Source organism: Lactuca serriola, chromosome 2, assembly GCF_051521515.1.
Source record: "Lactuca serriola cultivar US96UC23 chromosome 2, Lser_US96UC23_V15, whole genome shotgun sequence".
Classification (NCBI taxonomy): Eukaryota; Viridiplantae; Streptophyta; class Magnoliopsida; order Asterales; family Asteraceae; genus Lactuca; species Lactuca serriola.
In genome coordinates this window covers 123,127,260-123,138,276 of record NC_136409.1, presented here as the reverse complement: position 1 = coordinate 123,138,276, position 11,017 = coordinate 123,127,260, and positions in this window count along the sequence as shown.

Here is an 11,017-nt window from a genome sequence, read left to right as displayed (position 1 = left end):
AGGGTGCATTCATTGGCGTAGTGCCCAGGCTTTCCGCACTTGTAACAAGTGACCCCTCCGTCACACTTCCCAGAGTGCTTCTTCTTGCACTTGTCACACCACTTCGCTTCTGATCCTCCTCCCCTCGAACCAGACTTCGAGAATCTACTCTTCTTTTTGGACTTCGAGGATCCATTGAACTTCCGTTTCTCACCAACCTCAGCCTCTCCAGACCTCTTTCCTTTTGTTGGGTCTCCACATTCTTAGCTGCTCGAACAGCTGATTTCAGAGTGGTTGCCATCTTGACTGTTGGGCCAAATTCAGCCGACAGTCCGTTTGCGAATTTCTCAATTTTGGAAAGTTCGGTTGGCACTAGGTATGGAAACAACTTCATCTTTTCCGTAAATGCAGCAGCATAGTCATCGATGCTCATTCTCCCCTTCTTCAAATTTTGGAACTCATTGTTCAGATCAATCAAGTCTATCTCTGAACAGTACTGCGCCTTCAGTTGTTCCAAGAACTCATCCCATGACATTTTCAGAGCTTCTCCCCGTGGCATTGTATCTGCCAATAGCTTCCACCAGCTCAAGACTCCAGTTTTCAATTGTCTCACAGCGAAGACAGTCTTCTGCTTCTCGCTGCAGTCGCAGCTCTCAAACACCATCTCCATCTCGGAGATCCAGTCCATAATCTCAACAGGCTTTGGGCTTCCTGAGAGACTTGGTGGTTTCGCACCCAAGAAATTTTTGTACATCCGCCCATCCTTGTTGTTTCTCCCTTCTGGGCCATCCTTTTGCTCACCTTGAGTCCCTACTTGACTCACTTGGCGGCTATAGTTCCCTTCCTCAATGGCTCGGGAACTGGCTCCGTCGGTTCAACATGTATGGTAGGTTCGTCCCTATTTTCGTGGAGCATCCGTCTCATTTCTTCCCTTTGTTCAGCTAGCATAGGCTGAATCATGGCTTGAACTCCAGCCATGGTGACTGGCTCAGGTGCAACTTCTTCAACAACAGGTATTTGCTGAACCACTGGGGGTTGGTTCCTACCTCCATTTGCGTTCACGTTTCCGCTACGGGTCCTTGCCATCTTGATCTATACACCGAATAAGGTGAATTTAGATCTTTATTTAGGATAGACGTTTTAAATCGTCCTTATCACTTCTAAACGTTTACATGCTAGTTCTAATATCGTAGTCGTACGTTTAGAATCCTAAACACATAAGGTTTCCAGATCCGGTCGGCAACAGACCATAGATCCGAACAATTAACAGCATATTATGCACAAAGCATTTAGCACATAAAAGCATTTTAGGCACAATTCCTAAAATAAGCTAGTGCTCACACCTTACAATCATCGCTTAGCATTCTAAGTTTAAGTCTAGAAATCCTACAAATTCCTAGTTCGCTTAAACTAATGCTCTGATACCAACTGTGACATCCCCAAAATCACGGCCAGAAAAGACCGGTTTGTTTATGCTTTGTTTAAAAATCAGAGTTACATTTTAAATGAAAGTGTTGCGGAATTTGTCCCAAAACAAAAATATGATAAAGATTTATCAAAAGCATTTCCATAGAAATGTATTTCATTAAAAGACTCGGGATGTCATGTTCGTACAGATCAAAAGCATAAACAGTACAATATAAGCCTTACTACATTATTTCATATCTACAGGCCTATATCCGTAATCCCTCGTCCAAAACATCACACCTATGCTCATGCGCCACTACCTGTAATACATAAAACTGAGTGGGTCAGGCTTGGGAGCCTGGTGAGCACATAGGGTTTTCAACCCACAATAAATAAGTTTATTAATTTCATCGATCAACAATAACCCGATTACCCGTTCCCGTTATCCTCACTTTACGTCCCTAAACACCTATCATAAGGGGCCTAGCCTAAGGATCATCATCGGGACGGACACTACTGCTAAGGGGATTCCTCAGCAATAAATGTCCTAAAGGCAACCATGTGGGGGATGGAGTACACCGGTGAACATATCGTTCACAAACACCTACAGGTTGCGAGCCTGCTAGTGTTCCACTGGACTGTCTAGAAGAGTCCGTGGTCGTCATTCATACTCCGCTAGATGACAGAATCAACAACATCAACATCTAGGCCTCTCATCATTTTATCACACATCACCTATTGCATCTACCCATGTTTTACCCCAACATTTTCATAGATATAAAATACATATACAGTTTAAATCATTGAAAACATGTATAACAACGTTCATCTAGCATAGATAGCAAGTATTCAGATAATATGCACACATAGCACGTAATTTATATAAAATACTTCATATCTATGTGTAAGTTGAAAGTAACTATGCGCTCACTTGTTAAGGTGATGATTCCAAAATCGGGCAGCGCTTGCTTCTAACGATTCTATTTTCCTTCGACGAAACCTAGCATTATTATCGCTAAATTTTAGTCTAATATTTACCGTGACCAACTATTAGTCTTAGTATTATTATTATTATATAAGCGTTAAACAATATTTTCCAACCACTATGTACAGACAGGGGCCAGACATAAAACACCGGAGGGCAGGACCATTTTGGCATATAGCACTTTTGAAATCCAACAACCCTATGCGGCCCTTTAAACCAGATTCCCCGTACCGCGAGTAGTTAAAAAAAATATTATAACGACACTTATATAAGTTATAATAATAGCTCAAATATTTATTATAAGTTCATAATAACAATACTAATTTTAAATATAAGCTATATTAAAATAAGGTAAGCATAACTTACTTACAAGGGGGTTTTAGCTAGGAGTCGGGCTCTACAGGGGCAAAACTTCGTCGCTGAATCTTTCTAAGAAAGATTCGTGCAGCGCTTCAGCGCTCACCTTACTATACTAAGCTACAGAAAGAGAAGTCGAATCACGAGGGAGCGAAATGCTCGGGGGATAAGGAGAGAAAGACTCTTGAATCAAGAGAATGGTGCAAGAAATATGAGAGCCCAAGGCTCTTATTTATACTAATTGAATTTTCAAAAACTACCCTCCATAATTACTCAATGACCTTTTAGTTATATAAACAACTAAACACCCCTGTATAATACTATTATAAATGGATTTAATGATATTTGTACTAAACTAATGTCGAAAGAACTCAACATTAGTCTTATAATGACCGCATCGTCGATACCTTTCTAATGATATATACATATGTATATATATGTGTACGTATACATGATTTATACTTTATTTTAATACGTAAATATGCTATTATAATTTGTAACTCGTTCATACGAACTCCGTTTTTGACGTTCTTTATATCCACGCGTAGGTAAAGACGTACTCTACAACTTTCGTTTAGACTCCGTCGGCTAATTTTGACTTTATTTTTAAAGTTATATTTTTAACAAGCCGGGACAGGATTGGTCTGTTTAAAATCTCATAACTTCTTCATACGAAGTCAGATTTGGGCGTTCTTTTTATCGATGTTCTTAGTTTAACATATTCTACGACTTTCGTTTAGATCACTAAGGCTAAATCTCGCTCTATCGTAAATTCACTATTCACGCTTCCCGGTACCGTGCCGGTTCTGTCGTGAAACTTCGACGGGTCATAACTTCTTCGTTATAACTCGGATTTCGGCGTTCCTTATATGCACGGAAACCTTGAGACATATTCTACAACTTTATGTAGAGATATCAGGATTATCTCACACTTTAATTTTGACGCTCATTTTTATTCTTTATTAATTATACATTTATAATTAAATAATAAACACATACAATTCACATAATACTCAAATATTTCATCTTTATTACTTCAAAAAGAGTTACAAGAGTTGACCTAGACTATTACATTGACAACAATGCTTAGCCCTGAAACCCGGGCGTTACATCTGAACTAGACATCTTTTGGGAGATATTCAAGTTTAGTTGATTTAAAGTCCTTAATATAACACCCAATATGAAATATTAAGGCTAGGACCCAACAACCTATTTATAACTGGAAGAGGGATGCCCTAATCCAAGTTATAAAATAGTTGAAGGTAGGTAAATGACGATTTAGCAATTTCCACCATGAAAAACGAAATATAATTAAGTTTTAATTGGATTTCAAACTCCTATATCTTTTGAGATATATTGAACTTTTCAATGGCATGTTTCAATCTCGAGTGTGCCCTTCAGGTTTTGTAACTGGGATGCCGAGGATCACAAAACAAGGTGTGAATAACCATGCAAATATACTTGGTACCCTTAATATTTACCCCTCAATCGATGTGCCGGTTAACCACACACGCTCCATCGATACTATGATGCCTACCTTTTTAAATACGAGTTAGTGTGTCGGTTAAGCACACACACTCCATTAACTGGCTTAAACAAAGTCCAAAGTGTAATTTCATAGATTAGCACCTTTTTCACATTTTCCTAAAGTAACTAAGATTGAGAATTATAAAAAAAACATTTCGTTACTTTATATTTATCATTAATACTTTTAATGAAGGGAGAATTATTAGTCCTTGTCCTACCTGTTCGGCTAACGATCCTCCACCGGTCAAGGAAGCGGTGGGTGAGAGTGGACACCCATTAAACTGCCATTTTATAGGCAATAACCTTATACCCCCCCCCCTTATAGACCGACTTCATGAATGAGGCCTACTAATGGTAAGACGACTTGCTCTTATACATATAATATATTAAAATTTTAATATTATAATAGTATAAGGGTGTATTTTAGACAATTAAAATACTTGGTGGTTTAATCTATTAATTAAACTATACTCTTAATTTAATTAAACTTAAATCATGTCATTATGAAATTATTAATTCTATTTTAATTAAACACGTTAATTATCTATTAATAAAGTCCATAAGAGTTAATTGAATTATTCAATAAAAATATCATAATTCCAATTATTAAATTTAAAATTAAAACCATTTAATTAATTGTTTAAGTTATGAACCCAAGAGTGTTAGAATTCAATTCTTTTTTTTTTCATAAAAACTTTTTCCAAATACCAAAACTTGAGGGCAAGTTTTGTAACTCTTGAAAACTTTTGGATTCCATAACTTATGGAGTTTAATGTTTGTTTTATGATGAAACTTTTCATGTTCCATAACTTAAGAACAAGTTATGAAATTCTTTAAAACATTAAGACCAAGTTTTGTAACTCCATAAAAAAACATTGAATCAATTTTTTTTAAAACCTTTAATATCCATAACTTATGGAGGTTTCAAAAAACTCTTTAGATCAAACTTTTAAAACTAATAAAATAATCATATCATTTTACCTTTTACTAAATTTGACCTAATTCAACTCATATAGAAAATGATTCAAATTTTACTAATAATTAGTTTTTCACAAAACAAGTAATTATCTTAAAATTTGACAAACCTCATGTTTTTTTTATTCTTTTTTTTTCAACTTTGAAAATCAAACATTTGCATGAATATAACAAAAAACAACTCATGGCTCTGATACCACTATTGGGTTTTGAGCATTCTAACACTCCTATGATGTACATGCAACCCTATAAACCTTGGATCTATGTTTTCTCTATTATACATGCAAATATTAACTATTCCAAGGTTTCATCCTAACTAGCATATTATGAAGCACCTATACTACAAAGTTCTAGTTAGATGACATACCTTTTGATGTAGCTTGATGTCTTCAAGCTTTAAGAGCTTAGCCCCAATAGTGTGGAAGCCTCAAATGGAATCACAAATCACCAAAACACCTTGGAAGAACTTGAGAGAATATGTATGCACACTAAAATTGGCCCACTCTTATTTTCACACACTTGTGTCAATTTTGTGGCCAAGGACCCCTTTATATATTATGGAGGATTAGGGTTACATCCATGTAAACCCTTATACCCATGACCTTTCATTTACATAGGATCCATGGGTTAAAAGCTCCATGGACTATCCATAAAAGCTTAGCCCAACCTAAATGAACTTGGCCCATTCCATATATATAAGAGTCCATATTTAATTAGTTACTTTTGATCACTTAATTAATTCTAAATTAATTCTTGATCAATACTAATTAAATAATATGATTCCATATTAATATATTAGAACTTATAATATATTAATATTAATCATAAATATACTATTCTCAAAAGACTATCCATATAAATTGTGCCGGTGAAGTGCAACCCAAATGGACCATGCCGGGTCGGGTCAAGTACATACCAAATATAGTTATGGACTTAGACATTAATCCAACAGAAAGGATGTGACTGGTGGGAGGAGGTCGGACATGCCATTAGAGATGATGCAACTTTAGATGTGATGAACTGGAGTGAATTTCCGGCCAGTTTCAGGGCCGAGTTTTCACCTGTGATTGGGGTGCAACAACATTCTAGCGAGTTTCAGGATCTACAGCAGACTACTGAGACGATGACAGAGATCACTGTCATGTTCAAGGAGAGGGCCCTTCTTGTTCCACACTATGTGGTGGACGAGGAGATGAAAAAGGTCTGATTCCATGAGATGTTGCAGAGTGATATCCGCCAGTTTGTGAGATAATCCAGCTACAAGACGCTGGAAGATATGATTGTGAGGGCGAGAGAGAGAGAGAGAGAGAGAGAGAGAGAGAGAGAGAGAGATGATTTGGAGATGGAGAAGAAGAGGAAACCAGAGGGGGTTCAGTTAGGGAGTGCGAGCAAGAAGCCTAAGGTATCAGATCACCGATCGAGGAGCCAACAGGGTCGTAACCGCTATGGCAAGTGCGGTAAGCTGCATGAGGGGACGTGTATGGCGGGTAGTTCAGGCTGCTTCAAGAGTGGCCGAATTAGTCATGTTAGCAGGGATTATACTGCTACCACCACCACGACGACAGTATCAGATCCGATTAGCTTACAGTGCAATTAGAGGGGAAACAAGCGATCCCAGTGCCTGAGTTTAGCAGCAGCAGGACAAGTGGCGGCACTCGCTCCTGCTACGTTGTGGATTATCGAAGGCCGTCAGGGCCGGTCATAGGCACCTGTGGCGAAGAGCAAAGCTTTCCAGTTGACAGCAGAGGAAGCACGTACAGCTCCCGATGTGGTGACGGGTATGTATCTTCTACTTATCTCTTTATCTATATTGATTATTGCTTATGTTTATATGTTTTATTATATGATCGTTCCTTGTGAATGGTATATCTGCTCTAGTATTATTTGATTTGGGGGCTACCCGATCTTTTGTGTCGCTCGCGCTCAGTTTGCGGTTTGTGGGAGCTCCAGGGGAGTTGGACTGTCCACTAGATGTAGATATAGCAGATGACAGGACCGTTCGGTTTGTGAGGGTTCATCGGGGATGTACACTGTAGTTATTTGATGAGCAGTTTTATGTGGATTTAGTCCCCATTTCCCTGCAAGGGAAAAAGGTCATAGTGGGTATGGACTGGTTGAGCCCCAATGGGGCAGTAATCAACTGTGAGCAGCAGCTTGTGCGGGTTCGGACCCTAAGTGGGAGAGGTTTAGTGATTCAAGGTGAGAAACCGCTAGGTGGATCGACTTTATGTTCAGCACTGAGAGTGAGGCGCTACCTTCAGCAGGGTTGCGTAGGTTATGTCGCCTATGTTATGGATACCCGTGATATGGGTAAGGCGACTGTGGATGATGTACCGATTGTACGGTAGTACCCGGATGTGTTCCCAGAAGATTTTCCTAGGGTACCTCCGAAGAGGCAGGTAGAGTTCAGGATTGACCTAGTCCTTGGTGCAACTCTGATAGTCAAGGCACCATATCGGTTGGATCCTCTCGAGATGCAGGAGTTGTCTACACGACTATAGGAGTTGTTAGAAAAGGGATTCATCAGGCCGAGCAGTTCACCATGGGGAGCCCCAATCCTGTTTGTGAAGAAGAAGGACGGGTCACATCGGATTTGTATAGATTACCGGGAGCTGAATAAGGTAACGATGAAGAACAATTATCCCCTTCCGAGGATTGATGAATTATTTGACTAGCTTCAGGGTGCATCTTGATTCTCCAAGATTGATCTGTGATTGGGTTATCACCAGATGCAAGTTAGGGACGACGATGTCTCAAAGACAGCCTTTCGGACTCGCTATGGTCACTATGAGTTCGTGGTGATGCCGTTTGGGCTCACCAATGCTCCTGCCGCGTTCATGGACCTCATGAACCGAGTGTGCAGACTGATGTTGGACCGGTCTGTGATAGTCTTCGTTGATGACATCTTGGTTTAATCCAAGTCTCAGGAGAAGCATGAGGAGCACCTAAGGGAGGTGCTGGAGACACTGGGAAGGGAGAGACTTTTCGCAAAGTTCTCCAAGTATGAGTTCTTGTTGCGCGAGGTGCAGTTTTTGGGGCACCTCGTCAACCAGAAGGGTATTCTGGTCGATCCAGCCAAGATAGAGTTCGTGATGTAGTGGGAGGTTCCGAGGTCTCCATTTGAGATTCGGAGTTTCCTTGGTCTAGCAGGTTATTATCAGAGATTCATCTAGGATTTCTCCATGATTGTTGTTCCCTTGACCCGACTGACGAAGAAGTCGGTGACATTCCGTCGGGGGCCTGAGCAGCAGGTAGCCTTCGACACCCTCAGACAGCGGTTATGTAAGGCATCGATTCTGACCTTGCTGGAGGGCATTGACGACTTTGTGGTTTACTACGACGCTTCGATCACGGGTATGGGTGCAATGATAATGTAGTGGGGTCACGTGATAGCATACGCTTTGAGGCAGTTGAAGCCTCACGAGGCGAACTACCCAACGCACGATTTCGATCTGGGGGCTATAGTTTTCACCCTCAAGATTTGGTATCATTAGTTCTATGGTGTTCATTGTACCATTTACACGGACAACAAGAGCTTGAGGTACCTCATGGATCAGCTGAATCTGAACATGAGGCAGCGTCGGTGGTTAGATGTGGTAAAGGATTATGACTATGAGATCCTTTATCACCCAGGAAAGGCCAATGTAGTGGCCGATGTTCTTAGCTGCAAGGCAGTGGCGGCTCCGATTCGAGATATATGTATGAGGATGACCGTGATTACTTCGTTGCTGGAGCGGATCCGGGAGGCGCATGTCGAGGATATGAAGGAGGCGTGTCGGAAGTGTGAGTGGATTATAGGCTAGGTGGCCTCATTTGATTATGACAGACGTGGGTTTTTGGCCTTGCATCAGAGGGTCTGGGTTCCTTATTGGGGTGAAGTGTGCCGAGTTCTTATAGAGGAGACGCATAAGTCGATATTCTCCATTCAGCCTGGGGAGACGAAGATGTATCGGGATCTTCGCCCCGATTACTGGTGTCCTTGCATGAAGTGGGACATAGCATGGTATGTAGAGCGGTGCTTGACTTTTCGGAATGTCAAGGCCGAACACTAGCGACCTCACGACAAGTTGCAGCCGTTGGATATTCCCGTGTGGAAATGGGAAGATATCACTATGGATTTCATCATGAAGCTTCCCAGGACCGCACGAGGAGTAGATTCGATATGGGTCTTTGTGGATCAGTTGACCAAGAGTGCTCATTTCATCCCGACCCAGGAGAGTATATTGACTGAGAAGCTAGCCGAGATCTACGTACGCAAGGTGTTGGCACGTCATGGAGTGCCAGTTTCGGTTGTGTCAGACCAAGATGTTCGTTTCACTTCCATATTTTGGAAGCGATTTCATGACGAGATGGGTACTCGTCTTCACTTCGATACCACTTGTCACAACTGTAAATTTTAATCCATGTAATCTATATATTCAAGTTAATGTGAATCAAAAACTTCAATCAAATACATCATGCAAGTACCACAAGTAGTCATCAAACAATTGGAAAACCTTAGAAGTTCTTGTTAAGTCTATTTTGGACTAGAACTTCCTTATTGGATCCAAGTGGACCAATAAGCTTCCAATTGGACTATCATGGGCTTAGAACCCTAATTGGGCTCTAATTGGACCCACACTTATTTATTCCAATATCTTGGGTCATATTGGGCCTAGAATGAAATAAATCACAAGCTTTGATCCATAATTTAACCTAACCTAGCTTATTAGAGCATAAAAATCACAATTTTATTTTATAAGGCTAATAAGCACCCAAAACTAACTCTAATTTTGGGCTTAAGGGAAAAAGCCCAAATTTTTCTTTTCCCTCTCTAAAATCTCGGCCCAAAGGCCCAAACTCAAGAGGATAAGAAGAGAAGTTGACTTTGGTTGCCACCTCACTATTACCCATAGGACTTCCATGCATTACTTCCCATGCTTCCATGCATATCACTTCAAGATCACATCTCTTCTTCTCTCCTCTCTCACTCTCGGCCATACACACTTACACCCACCAAAAACACTCACAAACTCTCTCTAGATTCACTCAAGACTTCTCTCTTCCTCTCCATTCAAAGTCACGAAATTTTCTTGGATTTCAAGAGGATTCTTCAAGATTATCATCATCCTTTGGTAAGTTTTTCCATGCCTAAACTTCAAAACTCCCCTCTCACATGAGATCTCTTATTCTAAACAAGTTTCTTTGGTGATCATACTCCTAGAAAACTCCATAAAACTCGAGATCTCCATCAAGGGGTGCTAGGGCCGAAAATCACCAAGTTTCTTCCACCTTTTCTTCAAGAACCGAAACTACCCACCCAAGGTGAGATTCATACCCCTATTTTCTGTTTTTTATGAGTTTTGTGGGGGGGAATACAAGTGAAAGTGTAGATCTATATGTGTTTGTATGCCTTGTATGATTTCCATGCTTATATGTATGCTTATATGTGTTTTAATGTTGGATCTAGCCATTAAACCCCTCAAAACCGAGATATAACTTATGTTTTATGATTTTAGCTTAAAATATATCTCTACATATAAAGTGATACAAGAAAAATAGCTAAGTGGTTAGCAACAATTTTCTTTAAGCTAAAAACACAAATTTTGGGCCTAAAATGTGAAAAATGCAAAAATAAGGGCCCAAATTGACATTTCACAGATCCTGATGGATGAAGTGTGCCAAAACAGTTTCCATAAATAAATTTCTGGAAATATACTCATTTAGGGGATTAAAAACATAAATTCCAAGCTTAATGGGCTAAAAATGAAAATTTCGGCCCAATAAGGCCCATTATGCGAATTTTTC